The sequence below is a fragment of the Bufo gargarizans genome, chromosome 11, assembly GCF_014858855.1.
Source record: "Bufo gargarizans isolate SCDJY-AF-19 chromosome 11, ASM1485885v1, whole genome shotgun sequence".
Classification (NCBI taxonomy): domain Eukaryota; kingdom Metazoa; phylum Chordata; class Amphibia; order Anura; family Bufonidae; genus Bufo; species Bufo gargarizans.
In genome coordinates, this window is record NC_058090.1 from 29,383,081 (window position 1) to 29,399,931 (window position 16,851).

At 46.9% G+C, this 16,851-nt stretch overlaps 2 protein-coding genes across 2 annotated transcripts in view; one reads left to right on the top strand and one right to left on the bottom strand.

Moving 5' to 3' along the window:
* Positions 1-16,851, top strand: part of C11H14orf180 (chromosome 11 C14orf180 homolog) — a 30,968-nt gene that overhangs the window by 5,664 nt on the left and 8,453 nt on the right. The gene's annotated exons all lie outside the window — the stretch shown is intronic.
* Positions 15,909-16,851, bottom strand: part of TMEM179 (transmembrane protein 179) — a 31,984-nt gene continuing 31,041 nt past the window's right edge. The window contains exon 5 of the mRNA XM_044271996.1: positions 15,909-16,365. The gene's annotated coding sequence lies outside the window, so the exon portion shown is untranslated. The remainder of the gene's footprint in view (positions 16,366-16,851) is intronic.

The window sequence follows — 16,851 nt, forward strand, 5'->3', positions numbered from 1 at the left end:
GTTCTGGCGCTGTATTTATGTAGTGAACTTGGTTGTGGTGCTATACCGGTATTTGACTTTGGTTCTGGTGTTGTATTCATGCTGTGATCTTGGTTCTGGCACTGTATTTGTGTGTTAAACGTGCATCTGATTCTAGACTGTTGGTAAATGGGGATTAACCCCTGAGGGATGGGCCACCCGGTCAGGCCTATTCACAACCCTTTACCTTAAATAATAGACTGACAACCATTTTCCTTTTAATGCTGGGTGATTATCGGCCACAGCTTTCTTTATTTAACGATAAAACAGCCGCTGGCCTCCCAGCGGGCGAATCTGCCTTGTGCCATAACCACATTCCATACTGAATTATATACCGCCAGCTGTGACTTGTTCTCATATCATATATATCACTATATAATCCTTTTTTTTTTTATCATCGCCTTTTCTTTATTCTCTTTTTTTTTTTTTTTTTACTTTTTTATTATTTTTTATTATTTTTTTTAACACAGAAGAATAACCTCACATGAGGAACAATACCTACGGATCCAGTCCATCAAACCACCGCAATCTCACAGGGAGGGCGGGCGTGAAACCAGCGCATCCACCATCAAGAGGAAGTGACGGGTGCGATTCCAAGGATATATAGCCTCCAGCACCGCCCCTTCTCCTGATGAATCATGGGAAGGCTTCCCAATTAACTCCTTCCAACCCTTCTCCTCCCATGCTGCTCCTAACTCCTAAACAGGGCCATGACCCTTATTAGCTGGGGGCAAAGGGAATTAGGAAAGACCCCCAGTCTCTTATCACCCTCCATAAGCAGTCGGGTGCTTACCATACTTTGATCTGATACCATTTGCCATCTGAGTTTGGGCCACTGTCACAGATTTTGTCAAAGACCAGAAAAAAGTCCTGCATGCAAGAATTTTTTGTCCAGGAAAGTAGCAGCATCCTGATCAGACCCCATTATAGTCTATGGCAGGCATTCTCAAACTGCGCCCCTCCAGCTGTTATAAAACTACAACTCCCACAATGCCCTGCTGTAGGCTGATAGCTGTAGGCTGTTCGGGCATGCTGGGAGTTGTAGTTTTGCAACAGCTGGAGGGCCGCAGTTTGAGGATGCCTGGTCTATGGAGTCTCTTCAGCTCAAGAGTTGGTAAATCTGGTCCCTCTAATGACCATGCTGTTGCTACAGACTCAATCATGTCCTGTATCTGGGATTGCACATGGGTGTACGATCCCAACATGAAAACACAACCAGCTGCCGCCTTTTAATGATTTAAAGCCCATTTACCCATACCGCCTTTATATGGTAGGCGGGGTTTAAACAGGTTAGGAATGATCCGCTACACATGGGCCAGTGCTAAAATTTGCCAGCCAGCAAGTCCTGTCTGTGCTCAGGGTTGCCAACCTGGTTTGCCTGGAGCGGTGCGGACGGTGAGCATATTATACTTGAGTGCAGGGTGGTACTCTCACTATTCTACTGGTAGAGTCCCTATGTACATATACAGGCAACAAGATTGTAATCGGAACCTGATGAAGTGTCTAGCTGTAAGACACGAAACGCGTTGGTCTTGATCCTGCTCTAAGTGTCCTCCTTTAGACGGTAAAGTCATATAATTTCAGCTGTATGGCGTTTGTTGGGAGTGGGCGATTATATGTAGGAGGGGCTTGTAATAGAGGGTGGGGCCTAATATTTTGCATGGCGCTCTACTCGCTGCCGTTATTCTCCTCTGGGCCCCCCCTAAACAAAATGTATGGGTGCTCCCCTGTGTACACCTAAGAGTGGCTGCACTGTCAGACACATACTGTACAGATACTCTTTGTGGCTGAATACTGTTAGCCTGACCGCTACCTGTAATGTCAGGTCAGTACTTTGCCTCTTCTCACCTTGAATATCTTGTGGCCATTGAGCTCAACAGGACTTTGAGTTAGGGCTCATACACATGAACATGTGTTCCCCGTGTCCGTGCTGCAGACCGCAAATAGTCGTCTGCAATGCACGGGCACCAGTCGTGTGCCCACCATTTGCAGATGCAGACGCATTCACTTGAGTGGGTCCACGATCTGCAAAAAAAATCTATATTATATTTTAATTTTTGGCGGTGCAGAGGCACGGTCCGAAATCCCACAGAAGCGATCCGTAGTGCTTGCGTGTCCTTCTGCTCCATGCCTCCGCTCCGTGACACTCTGTATTTTGCGCATTACGGACAAAATGGGTGATACGGAGCGCACGCGACCAGCACCCGTATGCTGTTTGCAGGCCACAATACGGGCACGGGCCGCGCATGAGCACTTAGCTGTATGTAGTGACTGCAGTGATGGGCGACATCAGTATCTGCTTTTGTTGCAGCCTCACACCTACCCTCTGGTCAGTGTCGTAACTAGAAATGCCCGGACCCCACAGCAAATTTTTAAAAGGACCCCCCTCCCCCAGCAACTTCTTTGCAACCGCCACTCCTGAGGCTAGTCAAGATCTCGCTCTCGGACGAGGCCCAGCAGCCGCTCTGTTTGTTTCGTACAGTGTCACTGTATATACTGTTGGGGGATGGGTCTTGAAAATAAAAACTTTTAGTCCACCTCCTGGGTGGGCCCCTTCTGAGTTTGGGACCCAAAGCATCCGCTTCCCCTATAGCTACGCCCATATTTCTAGTCTAGTCCGTCTCTAGCTCAGACATTCTTTCTTTTTTGTACGACCAGTGTTGTTAGAAGAGAGAGACGTATCCACCAATCTCCTATACCTGGTGCATCCACACAACAACTATAGTTATAGGAGCAGTGGGCTCTGGACTGATTGATGATAGTGGAGTGTATCCTGTCCGGCGTCTCTAGACGTCTAGTTCCATCTTTCAGAATTTTAATTACTATTAAAAGTTATGTTTTAACGCTATCCCCTTTCTATTAGCCACGTGGCCGCTATAGCCAATGACGTGTCATGTCACTGGGTCACGTAACGCATGGGGGACATGTCACTGTTGAGCTGAGTGAGGCAGGAGCAGACTAGCTATAGACCCTACAGGGAAAGGTCCAGAGGGCCACCCAAGCCGTACATAATGTTCTGATGCTCTCAGCATTAATTAATGCTAGGATTATCAGGTACTTATGCACGTAGCCATTCAACAGCAGTATTTTGTGCTCCGCTATGGTATTTGGTTCTGCGGGGGCGGTATTTTATGCTGCACTACAGTGTTGCTGGCCCCTCCTACTTCTGTTGCCCCTGCTAACTTGTGTTGTCCCATCTTCTGTCAATTTGGACCAGTCTGCAACATGGGGATACTTTTAGTTTGTTTTACAGTGCCACTGTAAGTTTCCAGTCTGCTTTGGCAGCGGGAGAACAAAGGATTCAGAACCTAGTAGCAGGGATCAGGTAAACAACCCCTTTCAGGAGTGATTACCTAAAGACAACCCTCAAAACTTCTAGTGTCATGTCCACAAGTGGCTTTTCAGGATGAAGGACTATAATTTCTTATTCATGTGACAGTGAAGATCCATATTCCTCTTGTATAAATGCACAAATAAACAACCATGTTTTATTTGCCCTCTAGGGGCACTGTAGGGAAAACCTTCATAAACTTTCCTCAACTCCGTGGTTGCCCCTTTTAAGAAATCTGATTCATTGTGATTAGAGAAGAGCAGATCGATTCTAAATTGTAGCAAGTCAACTGAATTTTTCAAAAATTATTCACATTTTTTGTGATTCGTTATGGAAATATTAAGTACGAGAGAGAGTTTTCCAGGAGATCCAAACAATTGCAACTTGGGTCCAATTTATTTGTACAAAAGTCAATTGAATGACCATTTCAGCTGATTTGGATCCGAATCAAGCCTTTAATAGTGATTTATTGTGCCATGTGTTACTTTTGTGTCCTATGAGGGGTGAACAATTTGATTCGTATGAATAGAATTTATTAACAAAAAAAAAAATATAAGCTTTCTTGCGCAGCGAGGGGGAAACTTCCAAGTGCACCCAGACGAGAGCGGCGCATGCCTAGTTGACATCTTCTCTGCTCAGGTAGGAGCTTGCACAGGGCGTGAGATTGACAGGGCCAGACGAGATGCCTGACGCTGTCAATCAAGGGTGGAGACGGGAGCCTCTTGAGCAGCCCCTCTCTGCTCAAGGAGGCCGATTTTTTTTAACAAATTTGATTTGTTCAAATCAATTTGCTCGTCACCATATCCTACGATTCAGTAAGCTCTCTACGTTTTACGCAAAAAGACGTCCGTCATTTCTATTACCTAACCGCCAACGTGAAAAAAAAATATATACATCCGTTCCCGTATCATTCATAATCTTCCTCTAAACAAAACATCGATAAGAGGCCCCTCTCTCTTTTTTACAAATTGGAAACCTCCACCATAAAATTTATGACCCTCCAACTTCCATCCAGAAAAGCAAGCCGGGCCTTCGAGCGGGTTCCCTGGGGTAATGATTTGCTACATAAATATGTATGTGTCGCCCTGAAGTGCTGAAAACGCTGATAATAAAGATAAACTAAGTATATATAATCACAATAGCTGTTCTCTTTTTATACGACTCTATTTGCAATAAAACGAGATTCACTGATATGAGGAGATTGCTAGGTTGGGAAATAATTGGACGGGGCTTTAGCGGGAGCGTGAGGAAGGAAAGCTCCGGAGTAACATCATTTAGCGAGCGCTTCTCGTGTCACATATTTATTCGCCTGGAGATTGGGGACTGGATCCTATAGTTCTACTATTATTTAGCGGATCGTCCCCCCCTCCCCAATGCTTTATGGTCTTCTCAATGTCTCTGTCTGAAATGCCGCGGAAAGGACGTCCATCGCCAGCCGTAATATACGACCGGTTTTATTTAGTCTGGTGTCAGGCAACATGCTCTTATTTACGGCAACAGCAAGAGTAATTTAAGTCTGCAATGTCATACAAGGACTTGTGGACACTGAATCATGGAGCGTTGTTTCGACTTTTTTTTTTAATTGCTTTCACTTACAAGGTGTCGTCAAATGCCTATTAACCCCTCCGTGGCCAGTGTCCACTGGGAAGAGGTTTCTATTACATGAAAGTCAACACATATGGGTTATACTTATGTTCTTGTCCCACCCCATCCTTTTATTTGAAAATATAATTATTTTAGGTTTTTTACTAGAAAAATCCCAAAGGAGGCATGGAATAGGATTTGTACAGAAGATTAAAGAGGTTGCTCTAAGAAACAGCGCCATGGAGGTCTAGTGGTTTCATTTGGTATTGCAATACCAACACGGACCATGAACAAGAATGGCACTGTTTCTGGAACAGTCTTTTATCTAAACATAGACAACCTCTGCACAAGGTTTTAAGACTCCATGTAGTGGGCAATGGGGCATGGAACAGAAATAATGTAAATCCTGAACTCAGAGTGTGAGTAAGAAGAAGCTGAGTTCTGGATTTACATTCTTTCTGCTCCATGCCCCATTGCCCACTACATGGAGTCCTAAAACCTTGTGCAGAGGTCATCTAAGTTTAGATAAAAGACTGTTTCAGAAAAAGCACCACTCTTGTTCATGCTGGTATTGTAATGCCAAATGAAGCCAGTTGACAACAGTTAGTGCCTCCAAGATGGGCTGCCATTCTTGGTGTTGACTGGTGCACATATGGTCCATTGGATGAGGTGCAGATTAGTGATGAGTGTGCATGTTCGGCTCGAGCATCGCTATGCTCGGCACGTGGCGGTACTCAGCCGAATACCACGTGTGCTTGTCGCATTGCTCAAGTCTCCGCTCTTGAAGCATTCAATCAGCGTTCAGGTAAGTAATTCCCTCCAGTGTAATGCCATTATTATTATTATTATTAAAGCGCCATTCATTTCATAGCGCTGTACATATGATAAGCGGTGCACATACATGATACAGACAATTTCACTAATCATAAACAAGATGAGTTACAAACTGGTACAGAAGGGGAGAGGGCCCTGCCCGCGAGGGCTTACAATCTACATGGTATGGGAGAAGGACACAGTAGGAGAGGGTGAAGCTGGTCATGGCGGTATAGAGGCAGCAGGGTCACTGGTTGTAGGCTTGTCTGAAGAGGTGGGTTTTTAGGTTTCTTTTGAAGGATTCCACTGTAGGTGAGAGTCTGATATGTTCGGGTAGCGAGCTCCAGAGTATGGGGGATGCACGGGAGAAATCTTGGAGGCGATTGTGGGAAGAGGTGATAAGAGAAGAGGAGAGAAGGAGGTCTTGTGAGGATCGGAGAGTGCGTGTGGGGATGTATCGGGAAAGTAGCTCAGAGATGTAGGGAGGGGACAGGTTGTGGACGGCCTTGTATGTATTTTTTAGTACTTTGAAGTGAATTCGTTTGGCAATGGGGAGCCAGTGAAGGGATTGTCAGAGGGGAGAGGCAGAGGGGTAACAGGGCGAGAGGTGGATTAGTCAGGCAGCAGAGTGGAGGATAGATTGGAGGGGTGCGAGAGTGCTAGATGGAAGGCCACAGAGGAGAATGTTGCAGTAGTCTAGGCGGGAGATGATGAGGGCATGTACAAGCATTTTCGCAGATTCAAAGCTAAGGAAAGCACGGATGCGGGAGATATTTTTGAGTTGCCATGTTAGCTATAAGCCTTACACTGGTTGGCTGGCCGGAACACGTGGTAGTAGTCTATATAGGCGCCGACGTCCCTCACTCGGATCATTCAGCGTCGGAGAGAGACGACAGTAGACAAGGACATATAGCGGTTTGCTGAAATTACAGCGATTGAACTCCCAAAAAGCTCTTGACAGCAGTCCTCCTCAGGACTAAAGTGTGTGTTTGACAGCAGTGCAGCATTTATGAATTTTTTAACAAGGGTTAAATTCAGCAGTATTAGGGACTGGCGTCTGCAGGGAGGGACAGATAGTGCAGGGCTGGAAAATCGCTGGGTTCAGTACCAAAAAGCTTTCAAAAGAAAGAAGTGAGATCTACAGTACACCATCAGAAAGCAGTGTGTTCAGCAGAAATTCTAAAAAGGGGGTAATTCACTAGAGTGTGCTTGCTAGTGAGATACACACCGCTCCATCATAGAAATTTATTTTTCTGGGGAAATTAACCTAATTTGTGCCACATCTGTGTGCGCGCTAAATCCACAAACGTTATATACAGTAGTCCAGCCTAGAATCATTTCTATTTGGGACAAATTTCACTAGTTTTGGTCACTTCTGTGTGTGAATTTAGTCTGCAACCATATATACAGTAATTCAGCATAGATTTATTTCTATTTGTGACATATTTCACTACTTTTGGTCACATCTGTGCGTGAATTTAGGCCACAACCATATATACAGCTATTCACTGGAGAAATATTTCTATTTGTGACAAGTTTCACTGGTTTTGGTCACATCTGTGTGTGAATTTAGGCCACAACCGTTATATACAGTAATTCATCAAAGAATTATTTATATTTGTGACAAATTTTACTGGTTTAGGTCACATCTGTGTCTGCATTTAGGCTGCAACCATATATACAGTAATCCAGGAGAGAATTTTTTTTGCTGGTGGCAAATTTAACAACGTTGTCCAACATCTATACAATAAAACTTTTAATATGAAGAAGGCGAGCACTAAGAGATGGGGAAGTGGGCGTGTTGCTGACGGTTCAGGCAGAGGCCGTGGCCCTGGGCGTAATGAAACTGTGCCAGCTGCCGGTGAAGCTGGAAAAAAGAAAAAAAACACCATACCCAGTTTCATTTCACAGTTAACTTGGCGTCGCAGGACAACACTGTCCAAGTCGGACCAGTGCGACCAGGTGGTCGGTTGGATAACAGAAGATTATTCTTCCACCCCCTCTTCCACCAAAACCAGTCTCATTAGCAAAGAGTCTGGTCCACAGAATCCTCACTCTCATCCTCCTTTCTCCCACCATGTAGAGTCAGGAGTCGGACAAACCGTTGATAACACACTCGGACATTCCCAGGACCTATTTTCATCGCCTTCACTAGATGTGCGCCCTCTCGACAAGCACGCTTGAAGAGGCACAGATCTTGTGCCCTGATTCACAACCTCTTGACCTATCACAGGGTCAAGAAGATGAGGGTGGTGAACGTCAATTATTTGTTCACGAGGTGGATGAGGATGAGACACAGTTGTCAATCACTGAGGTTGTGCTTAGGTCAAGTCAGGAGGATGGGGATGAGGAAGTGGAAGAGGAGGTGGTGGACGATGAGGTCACTGACCCAACTTGGGAAGGTGAAAAGCCGAGCGAGGAAAGCAGTACAGACGGGGAGGGATCTGCAGCACCGCAACAAGCTGTAAGAGGCAGTGGGGTGGCAAAAGGGAGAAGTCGGCCCACACCAAACAGGCCTGCAACCGTTACACCGAGCACCCACATGCGTAAGTCTCCCTTGCCAAGGGGTAGGTGTTCCGCAGTATGGCGCTTTTTTGCGGAAAGTGCAGACGACAAAAGAGTGGTAGTTTTCAACCTGTGCCGTACCAAAATGAGCCGGGCGCGAACACCAGCAACCTCACCACCACCAGCATGATCCGCCACATGGCATCCAAGCACCCTAATCAGTGGGCCGAACGCCTGCGTCCACAATCTGGGTCTGCCGGCCACCCCACTGCCTCCTCTTCCCCTGTGTTATGCACTGCTGGCCAATCTCCTGTCAAAGGCGCTGGTCCGGATACCCCTTGCCCTGCACCTGGGCCTTCGCATGCACCATCAGCAAATACATCCACTTCCCTGTCCCAGCGCAGCGTCCAATTGTCCTTACCCCAGGCATTTGAACGCAAGCGGAAATACCCAGCCACCCACCCACTGTTTATAGCTCTAAATGCGCAACTTTAAAAATTACTGGCCCTTGAAATGTTGCCACATAGGCTTGTGGAGACTGAGGCCTTCCGCAGCCTGATGTCGGCAGCCGTCCCTCAGTACGCAGTCCCCAGCCGCCACTATTTTTCATGGTGTGCAGTGCCCGCCTTACACCAACATGTGTCCCAGAGGTCCACTTCACCACGGACAAGTGCTGGTGGCCAGGGACGCTACATTTCCCTGACCGTACACTGGGTGAATGTTGTGGAGGACGGGAATGAGTCGTACCCTGGAATGGCACAGGTGCTACCCACGCCCAGGATTGCAGGCCCTACGTCCATCTGGGTCTCTGCCAGCAGCTATGTTACTGGCTCCAACCCCCACTTCTCCTCCTCCTCTTCCGCCGCTACCTCCACCACTTCTACCTCCAGCAGTCAGCCATCAGTCGGTAGCTGGAAGCAGTGTAGCACTACTGTGGGGAAACGTCAACAGGCCGTGCTGAAAGTGATCTGCCTAGGGGACAAACAGCGCACCGCCGCAGAGCTGTGGCAGGGTATAAGGGACCAGACCGAGCTGTGACTGTCGCCACTCAACCTACAACCAGGCATGGTTGTGTTGGACAATGGCCGTAACTTGGTGGCGGCTTTGGAGCTCGGCAACCTGATGCATGTGCCATGCCTAGCGCACGTATTAAACTCAGTTCAGTGCTTTATTAAAACATACCCAAATTTAACAGAGCAACTAGTAAAGGCGCGCTGCGTGTGTGCCCATTTCCGCAAGTCGTTCACAGCTTCAGCCACTCTGTCAACACTGCAGCAGCGCTTGGGGCTTCCAGCTCACCAACTGTTTGCGACGTGAGCACGCGCTGGAACTCTACGTTCTATATGTTGGCCAGGCTTTGTGAGCAGCAGAGGGCAGTAGTGGAATACCAGCTGCAACATGGTTGTCGCCTTTCGAGTCAACTTCCACTATTCACAAGCGAGGAGTGGGCATTGATGGCAGACCTCTGTGAGGAATCCACACAGATGGTTAGTGGCGATAACACTATAATCAGCGTAAGCATCCCACTTCTGTGTCTACTCAAACTATCGCTGCTCACAATTAAGGATGACGTCTGTGGCAGACGTGGAAATGGGGGAGGACATTAGTGTGGGTGATAGCCAGACCACCCACATTTAGTCTTCTCGAATTAGACCATGAGGAGGAGGAGGAGCTGGAGAATGTTGCCTCTGCTACAGAGGGTACTACCGACAGAACTTAAATTCCACTGGTTCGACGTGGATGGGCACAATGGGATGAGGAGAAGGAGATGGAGAGTCATGCTGACGTCGACATAGACGTCTTGCCTGTTGGTACTCTGGCACACATGGCTGACTTCATGTTAGGCTGCCTTTCCCGCGACCCTCGCGTTATACGCATTTTAGACAACACAGATTACTGGGTATTCACCCTTCTCAACCCCCCACTACAAGGAGAACTTCTCATCTCTCATTCCTGCGGTGGAGAGGACAAGTAAAATGGTGCAATACCAGAAGGTCCTTGTTAAGAAATTGCTCCAAAAATTTACATCTGACAATGCTGGCGGCAGAGTTTGTACTTCCTTTGGCAACCGAGGAAGGAAGACAAGGGGAACACACACCAGTTCCAACAAACGCAGGGCAACACTGTCCAAGGCATAGGACACTTTTATGACACCCAGCCAGCAACCTCACCCTGAAGCGCGGCCTAGTGGCTCGCGGAGGGACAAGTTTTGGAAGATGGTGAAAGAGTACGTAGCAGACAGTGTCAGCGTCCTGAATGATCCCTCGGTGCCTTATAACTACTGGGTGTCCAAGCTGGACACGTGGACCGAACTTGCGCTCTATGCCTTGGAGGTGCTGGCCTGCCCTGCCGCCAGCGCATTGTCTGAGTGTGTATTTAGTGCAGCTGGTGGCATTATAACAGATAAGCGTATCCGCTTGTCCACTGGCAATGCTGACAGGTTGACTCAGATACAAAATGAACAAGGCCTGGATTGCCCCTGACTTCTCTACTTCACCAGAGGAACGCTGAGCTAATGAGGAACAAACACGCAATTTAAATGTATGCTTTACAATGTACTCAATCCACAAGATTCAGATGCACCCTTTTCACCTCCAAAAAAGGGTATATGTTTGAATCTTGTTTTCTCCTCCTGCTGTTCCATACAGTATATATGCCCTCAGTACAATGTTTTATGGGGTTTGCTCACCTTCAGGCCCTCACCTCCAATATTTAATACGGTCTGCTAACCTGTAGGCCCTCACTACAATGTTTTATGGGGTTTGCTCACCTTCAGACCCTCACCTCCAATGTTTTCCAGGGTCAGCTCACCAGCAGGCCCTCAGCCATAATGTTTAAGAGGGTCAGCTCAGCAGCAGGCCTTCACCCGTAATGTTTTAGAGGGTAACCAGCAGGCCCTTGCTCCTAATGTTTTTTGAGGGTTACCAGCAGGCCATTAATTATAATTTTTGAAGGGTGTGTATGATGCCCTCCTTTATGTGTAATAAAGGGTGTTTTGGAGTGCCGGTTCCTTGTAATTTTTGGCAGCCCTTGCACTTAGTGCATAGGCTGTCTGAGTGTAGGAGTCCCACTACCTGAACAATTGTACCACAATGTGAATGAGGCCCTCCATTATGTGATATACAGGTTGTATCGGAGTGCTTCTTCCTTGTAATTTTTGACAGCACTTACACTGTATATACACTTGAATCTACAGGAAAGAAAGTTTCCTAACAATTTTCTCTCTAAAAAGGATTTATTTTAATTTTTTGTAGGGTCGGGGTTAGGGAGTTTTTTTTTTTGTCAGTCCGTAAAAGTGGCGTACAACTTGGACAACATGGTTCCCAGCAGCGACATTGGTGTCCAAGATGCATCCAGACATGGTCCCCCTGCTGTTCCTGATCGATTTCAGAGATGTTGCCATCACTTTCAGACCTTTTCCTATGGTCCATGCACCCCCCCTTCATCCGATCAGGGGGTGCCTGGTTGTCTACCATTGACTTACATTATACTCGGGTGCTCGGCCGAGCACACGAATATCGCGATGTATTCGGACCGAACACCGGATAACTTTGGTGCTCGCTCATCACTAGTGCAGATGGCTCCACAACTTGGGTCAATCTAGAGGCCTGTGGAAAATGCCTATAGCCAACACCATATCCAGTTGCCACGTTTGTCCAGGCTGTGAAAAACTACCTTGTGAAACCACCACAGCATTTGAGTCACATGTGGAGAATAATGGCCAAGAACTGAACTTAGAGTGTGAGTGAGAAGAAGCTAAGTTCAGTTCTTGGCAGTAATATACATCCGATGTGTGCCAAAATTACGGAGAGGAGAAATATGGATATGTTTGATGTAGGCGTTTTGGAATTTTCCAGATGCTAAAGGGGTTGGCCACTTTTTAGGTGGTTGGGGGGGAAGCAAAGAAAAGCATATTTACCTGTTGAACTGAACTTAGTCCTGGCTCCTCGGCTGCCTTGCTTGGGTCCCCCACTGTCGCATCAACACCACAACCAAAGCAGTGACCTGCTCCCTTTGCATCACGTGACATGACACAAGCGGAGAAAGTCACTGCTGCTGCCAGTGATTGGCTGCAATGGTGTCAAAGCAGATGTTGAGTGGGTGACTTGAACAAAGCAACCAAGGCTGAGGAACGAAGGAGCCAGGACCCAGCGCTGGGGAGCAGGTAAGTATAACTTCTTCTGCAGGTCTGCCCAGCAGACCTCCCCCATAGGTAACCAACCCCTTTAATCATAGTGTGAACAGAGCCTTTGACTGCACCCACCAAGTAGACCACAGATGTTCCCTCAGGGCCTCCTATCGGCTGAGGCCTATTGTGTAAATGTAACACCATTGTCAATGGTAGAGGTAAAAAGCGAAAGGCTGCCTGTCCAGTCTCAGGAAACCGTCACTTTATAAACTATTTTAACAATTCAAGAAATAAGTTAGAAGGGAAATAATTCTGTTGGAAACCAAAGGCATTGGCCTAATCGTTAACGACTTAATAGATGGGAAGACAAATGATCCTTGAAGGGTAAGTACACTCAGGAAGATACTTTAAGTTTAGAACTTGAGAAATAATTAATTTAACCTGACGGTAAAGTATAATGGACGCTCCCTGCAGTCTTATTGTGGTCCACAACACACAAGATTGTAACCGGTCCATGAAAGTGAACCGTTCCTGCAGAAAACGCCATTGGGGGTAATTAGGTAAGAACTTCATTTAATCGATTTTAATACCTTAGTGTATAAAGTACAACTCGGATCATTGCATGCCTGCAGATTCACCAACCTCTCGTATTTACCAATTGTGACGGGGCTTGGGAGATTTGAATGTTTTAATTTTGGCTCCATGTGCATCATTCCAAGCCAGGTCATCTATGACCACCATCTTGGACACACCTTAACTGGCTGTATGACTGCAGGTGTCTGCCATCATAAAGGGGTTGTTCACCCCCAGACTTCCCCGACCCAGCGTGGTCAGACCCACGGAGGGAGTCATACTTACCTGATGCCCACCACTAGGTTCCCAGCTCCCTTGCAGCTCTCTGGTCTTATGAGTTGATGCGTGTAACGTGGCTGCTGCAGCCAATGACTGGCCCGAAGCAGTGACGTGCACCCCATGCATCATGTCATCAGGTCATGTGATGCATGGGGTACATGTCACGGGCGCGGCCGCCCATCAAACCGGAGGTTGACACAGGGAGAACTGCAGGGGGAGCGAAAGAATCAGAAAACCAGAGGCAGGGATCCAGTAAGAATGATAACCTCTGCAGGTCCGGCTACTCTTGAGGGATCTGCCACGAAAGGTCCCTGGGGATGAACAACGCCTTTAAGCCTGTTTGGATGATGGGGATTACTCCGGAATAAAGCACTTACCTAATACACTGTTTCCCATTTTGACCGAATAGCAAAGCCTCTTCTCCGTGATTGCAAGCCTACTACATTACTGGTACATTTTTGCATCTGTGTTACGGCCAGGTGCCGCCTGAATTCACAGCATCATAGGGATCAATGATGCTGCAAGTTAGGGTCAGTAGACCCTCTGTGTGGCCAGGACACTCACCTGTTAAGCCTCATTCACACGTCCGTATTTCACGGACGTGTGCTGTACGTGTTCTCCATTTTAATGTGTGTATTCAGACATCAGTGTTGTAGTACGGTCCGTGGGTCAGTGTTTTTAGCACGGATGCATGGTCTATTATGTCCATGTTCACGGATTCATCACGTCCACTATAGTCTATGGGTACGTAAAAATCACGGATGCCATCCATATTGCATCCGTGTTTCACGAATCATTAAAAAGAGATGCTTTGAAAAGTATTTTTCAGCTGTTTATTGTCAGTGAAACACGGATGGCACACGGACAGCAGAAAACTGACCCACGGATTCTTCACGGATGCATCAATGACCACCTGCTCACGGAATTAAGCACGGACATGTGAATGAGGCTTTATATAGGCTTTAAAGGGGTTCTTCAACACTTTGTAAAACCTGCAGGGGAGCAACCAGTCTTATAAAACAAAGAAAGGACCTGAGCTCAACTGTTAAAGGTCCATCTATTCCAGGGTTGAGGGCAAGAACCTGGCCCTGTCAATCAAGAAGGAGAGGGAGGGGCTGGCACAGGAAGCAGGAGGAGCGAGGGATACAGAGCGGCTTGGGCCCTCCCCCTTGCTCATTTGCATATGAATAAAAAGTACTTTTTCTCCAGAATGAAGCGACAAAGTATAAGGTATCATTACCTTCAGCCGAGCTAATACTTCAAGAGATGGCGCCTGGTCTAATAGTGGTGGCAGACTACCTTTAATACTGTAATAGCCAACCCCATAGAAAATCCGCCCGCTACAGTAGACACTGTAATAGACAGAATATGATGATAACGCCACAAGCTCTAAATTATAATACAGAATACAAAGGATAGGCCAGAAAATGAAAGGAGAATTATATAAAAAAGAGTTTTAATTTCAAGGAATCTTATTTTAAACAAGGCATTTCTCAACCCAGAGCAGGACTGCAAAAATCATCATATAAAAAAAAATAACGTGAAAGACCTCGGGGGCAGAGGAGGATATTAGAAACGCAGAGAAGCAGGTGAATATATGCAGAAAATGCACTGAACTGAACCAGATGTCCTCCAGCAAAGGTAATCTCCTTAAAGTGAACTCTTTCCAGGATGATTTTTTTTTTTTTATGCGCATTTTTCATCTCGCCAAATGAGAGCTGAAATTGTGCTGACAGAAGATTATTAGCGGCGTGACGGCTCCGAATCTCCGGCATATAGCGTTAAGCAATTTCTAAAACAAATATTATATTTATGGCATCTTTAGAGAACAATAAAAGGCGAAGGAAAGCTTCTGTCTGGCGGTAATGAACGGCTCGAGTTAACACGGCTGCGAAATGAGACCAGAGAATTACCGCAAGATCTATATGGATCTGGTGGTTACAAGGTAACCCCCGATCCACAGGTTAGGCGATGGCTATTAGATAGGTGGAGGTCCTAATGTTTGGACCCCCACCAGTCACGAGAATGGAGACCCTGTACCCTTTGGAGCTCCCCGAAATGGACAGAGTAGCAGGTCAGGGGTGCACACTGCTGCGCCATTCATCTCTATGGGAGTCCCAGAGATATCTGAGCACTTTACTGTACTTGACTTGCTGCTCCAATCACGTTGGGGGGGCTCCGAGAGGTATGGGGTCCCCGTTCTCATGATCGGTGGGGTTCCCAGAGGAAGGATTCCCTATTGTTTGGATTTCTCAGCACAATGACTTGTAGTCCTAGCTCAGCTGAATATAATGATATTTCTCACTGATCTGTTGCTTCAGGACTTTTAATCCATATACAAATCAGTTAAGTGCACTGGGGGCGGGCCCAAGCCACTTCTGTGCACCCTTGCTCCTCCTGCTCCCTCTGTCAGCTCCTCACTCATCTTCTTGTGGCTAGGGGATAACAATCGGAATGCCAATTTAAGGCCATTTGTGTACGCTTTAAATTCTGATTGAGACTAAATGGGCGGGATTTACGCGCCGCATTTAAAAAATGGCCTTATGTGCTTTAAAATGTATTAGGTGTTGTCACGGGTATGCAGGCAGCGAAGTTCTTCCAAGTGCATGCATTCCCCATAAAATGACATTTCTGAACCAGCTTTTATTTTATTTATGAGTCTGTGTTGTGCCGTTCATCTGTTATTTCACCTGGAAATGTCTGAATAAAATGAAAACTGGGTGTTACCATCCCCCCTGTCAATGGGGCTCGTCCGTACACATTATAACAGGGTCCATTGGGTGGCAGCAGTATAACAGGGTCTAATCGGTGGCAGCAGTATAACAGGGTCCAATCGGCGGCAGCAGTATAACAGGGTCCAATCGGCGGCGGCAGTATAACAGGGTCCAATCGGTGGCGGCAGTATAACAGGGTCCAATCGGTGGCGGCAGTATAACAGGGTCCAATCGGTGGCGGCAGTATAACAGGGTCCAATCGGGGGCAGCAGTATAACAGGGTCCAATCGGTGGCAGCAGTATAACAGGGTCCAATCGGGGGCAGCAGTATAACAGGGTCCAATCGGGGGCAGCAGTATAACAGGGTCCAATCGGTGGCAGCAGTATAACAGGGTCCAATCAGTGCCATCAGGGTCAGGCTGTTAGGACACACATGATAATTTGAATGGCAACAGCAAGTTGACAATTTATTCTTACATTTCCAAGAGGATTAATAGAAGGACACAGTACAATGCAGACGTCTAAGAAAGGATTGTCCACTATGTGATATCGTGGGGAATGCAAACAAAGACACTAAAGGAGCCACCAGATGTTTAAAACAAAATCTACAAAGTTGAGGGTTGAGTAACATTTAAAGGGGTTGTCTCTGTCTTTACAAGTGATGACTGATCCTCACTTGCTGATCGTTGGGGGTCTGACACCTCGCACCCCCACCAATCGGCTATTCTGCAGAACCTTCACAGCTCGGTGCATTGTGCCGTGAATAGAGGTGATTACTGCAGCGCTGCTCCTATTGAAGTGAATGGAAACCAGCTCCATCCACTGCACAACAGATGGTGTTGCTAAGTTCCAGTGCCATAGATGGCGGGGGTGCGGGGTGTCAGACCCCCACCGATCAGACAGTG